Genomic DNA, 3,578 nt, shown 5'->3' with positions numbered 1-3,578 from the left:
GTGGTCAAGGCTACCACACTCCCAACATAACATTCATCCTTCAGAATCACGAGATTGTCTTCTGTTTCTAGATGATCCCTTGTCATCTCTTCTGTCTTGTTTTCTATATGTGGGAGGAGTATCATCACCTGTGCCTTTAACCATTACCCACTTGATTCCATGTTGGTTGCCGGGGGGTGGGTAGCTTTCTTGAGCTTGATATACCATGGCAGGAGCGGCTTTCTTCTTTGGCTTAGTATCCTTTTCCATTTTTAGCATTGATTTTTGGAAAGCTTTAACGATATCCACCGCGTCGTTGAAAGAAGAAGAACGAATCTCGGGCCGTACTCTCAAGACTTCATCTCTGAGGGCGTCTTGTAGGCCATCTACTAGGGCCTGAACCAACAGGGCGGCCTGCATCTTGACGTGAGGACTGTATCCGAGATCCTTAAAATGCATGCTGAGTCTTGCAGCAGATCTTTCCACAGATTCATCAGGGTCTTGTTGAACATCTTGTACAGACCCAGCTTGATCTGACAAGCGATTCTGAGCCCAGGCTTTTAACTGTTTCATGTATTCTAGGCCGGATTCATACGTACTAAGGGGTCCTGCTTTTGTGGAAACCATGGCCTTTTGAAAGCTTTCCGTTTTCGGCTAAGTGAGCCTGGCATTCTGCAGCCAGAGTAGAACCAGCAGCAAGGGAAATTTTGCGAGCCAATCCTCCAACATGGCTCATACAGGTGTTTGCAGGGTTGACTATGGCCCCCACCCGATGTGTAAGGATATCACCATAGCCTATTGACAGAGTGACAGGGCGTCCTGATGGGTCTACTAGATTACGGGAGCGGCAGGGGTCCTAAACTTCTGAAAGACTGGGGGGTGGTGCTCTTTCAGCAGTTGCTTGGAGCAAGGGCCGGAGTACGGGTAATGGATGTGGGGTGGAGGATGCCATAGGAGACGTATGGGGTAAAGGGTGGGGGCTGGAGTATCTTGAGCCCATCCCTCATCTGGCTCCGTATCGTCTTGAGTAACAGTATGTTGGCGGAGGGAGAGCAGTCTGGCCTGAAATTCTGGGGAGTTGAGGAGGATATCCCCAGGGTTGTGGGTGACTCCCATAGGAAACAGGGGAAGCGTCTCAGCATCGTGGACTGGAGCAGAGGGTGTCACATTAGTTTCAGATGGGTGCTCTGGGACTGCGGGCTTTTCCACCTGTGCTGGTGGCTGGTAATATGCACCGGACGGATCTAGTAGTGGATATAGGCCGGATTGGGGCTTTCCGGGCCTCCCACAACAAGTAAGAGGTGTAGCAAGATGGCTGTGGGAGGGAGGAGTTGGAATGGAAATGGGATAGTTCTTGGAAGCAGGAAAAGGTGTAGTAAGATGGCCGTTGGAGGGAGGAGGGGGGAGTGGGGGTGGGATTGTTCTTGGGGGCAGGCTGGGCATCGTGCCATGGGCGGCCCCCCCCCACAGACACAGCAGAACTTCGGGTTCTGCTGTCAGCACATACGACACATCCATCCTTCCGATGATTTAGCGTCGGCGCCATTATAGGGTGGTGGCTGAGGGCTCGGTGTAGTGACAGGCATCAACGGGGTTACGGCCAATTTAGGGTCACATAACAAATCACATTCTGCAGCTTTCATGTATCCGAGCAAAGGCTCGGCATTCTCTGTTCCCCCCTGCACCATCTACTCTAAGATGTGCTTGCAGAAATCCTCACCCAACTTTCCCAACTTCTGTGTAACACATTCTTTCTAAACTGAAGACTAAAGCCTGCCTGTACTGGATAAGCTTATCATATTCTACAAATTCCTAACATTCTTCTTGCCTTCTTGCCTTCCCGTAACTCCACTAATTGGCTTAACTCCCACAGCAGCATTCCACAACTTACGAGATCTTTCAAATTTGAATATACTCAACATTTTCTTATAGAATGCAATGATCTGTCGCGACTCAGATCACTGGTGCAGTCCACAGGTCGCCATTCCTCAGTGTAGAGACACCTCAATACACTGATGAGATAGAGAGACACCTCAATCTAACTCCTTTCCTAGCCTTGAATGGCGACTTTACAGTGCGACTCACCACGGCACCCTGACTACAGGTCACCACCCGTCAGTGTAGAGACACCTCGATACACTGATGAGATAGAGAGACACCTCAATCTATCTCCTTTCCTACCACGGTACCATCCGACAGTGTAGAGACACCTCGATACACTGTTTAGATAGAGAGACACCTCAATCTATCTGCTTTCCTACCACGGTACCACCCGACAGTGTAGAGACACCTCAATACACTGTTTCCTAACCTTGACTTTACAGCAGTCTCTGTGTTAGACGAAGAGCACACCTCAATTCGTCACAGATTCTTTCTCCCTTACACTACAATTCAGGAATGCTTTGTAACCTTGACTATCAGTTACGGGAGGCAGCTATCTAAGAAAAGTACAGTGACCGGGGGAGGAGGAGGTGGTGTGCACACGAGCACGCGCAGGCATGCGACGTCACTCGTTTTAACACTTGCTGGTTCAGGACGTGGTGCGGGACGCCCAAGGTCTCACCACTCGACCGGTCACCCACCCAGATCCAACCTGACAACCCAACAGGAACCGCTGCGGCTGACACACAGGCAAGTGAGACATATAAAATACATCTCAACTTACCGTGTTCGATGGAGGTTGATCAGGCCTCAAATTCAGCCACCGCGGTCACCACCAGGGAAATCAGCAATATGGGTCCGGGAGGGCGGCGTACCGCTAGCCACGCCGCACGTTGAGCGCCATTTGTGGGGGTCGTGATGACATTCCACTCGTCCTCCAGTCACTCCAAATTCAAACTATGAGCATGGGTCAACCATTCAAAGAATGAGTCAGACAACAAGCTGGTTCAAGCTCAGAGCATGCTCAGAAGACTACTACAGTCAACGTCCTCAGCATTGTTCTGAATTTATTTTTTACATGCACAAATCTAAATACACTACATAATGGGAGGGGAAAGGGGTTGTCCGGGGCGGGGTAAGCCATGAAAGTCCAATGTCTGGCCACTCCTGATTGGTCCACATCTCCTTATCTCAGTCTCTGGGCAGATATTGCAGCCGTCAGCTTATAATCTTGTTTCGTTTCTCTGAAATAAGTCTTGGCAACGCTGGAAATGTCTTAGTTTAAGTTTCGATTTGAGTATTACGTAGCAAGGAAAGCTTATTGTTATATGACACAAAATGGTGGTTAGTACATTAGCAAAAAAGCGTATAAAAGTTACAAAAGTATAAAAGTTACAAATATATATATTCTCTTTTACCCCGACAACACCAGCGGAACACTGTCGCAAACACGCCGCCGCCGGGATCAGCCGAATGATTCACTGACTGCCGCCATCTTAGTACAGGAGGAGCGCATGCGCAGTTTTAATGTGACCGCCGCTATCTGCCTGCACAAAGATGGCGGCAGTCTGATTTACTGCGAGGGGAGACAGCTCAAACGAGAGAACACATGAGGGAAGAAGACAGCACAGGGGTGGAGAGAGAGAGCAGACAAGGGGGAGAGCACATGGGGTACACAGGTCAAAGAAGAGATCTCATGAGAGGAGAAGACAGCACAT

This window comes from Phyllobates terribilis, unplaced genomic scaffold (genome assembly GCF_046119375.1).
Source record: "Phyllobates terribilis strain yellow unplaced genomic scaffold, ASM4611937v1 Scaffold_144__1_contigs__length_4642544, whole genome shotgun sequence".
NCBI classification, from domain to species: domain Eukaryota; kingdom Metazoa; phylum Chordata; class Amphibia; order Anura; family Dendrobatidae; genus Phyllobates; species Phyllobates terribilis.
This window is presented reverse-complemented; position numbering follows the sequence as displayed.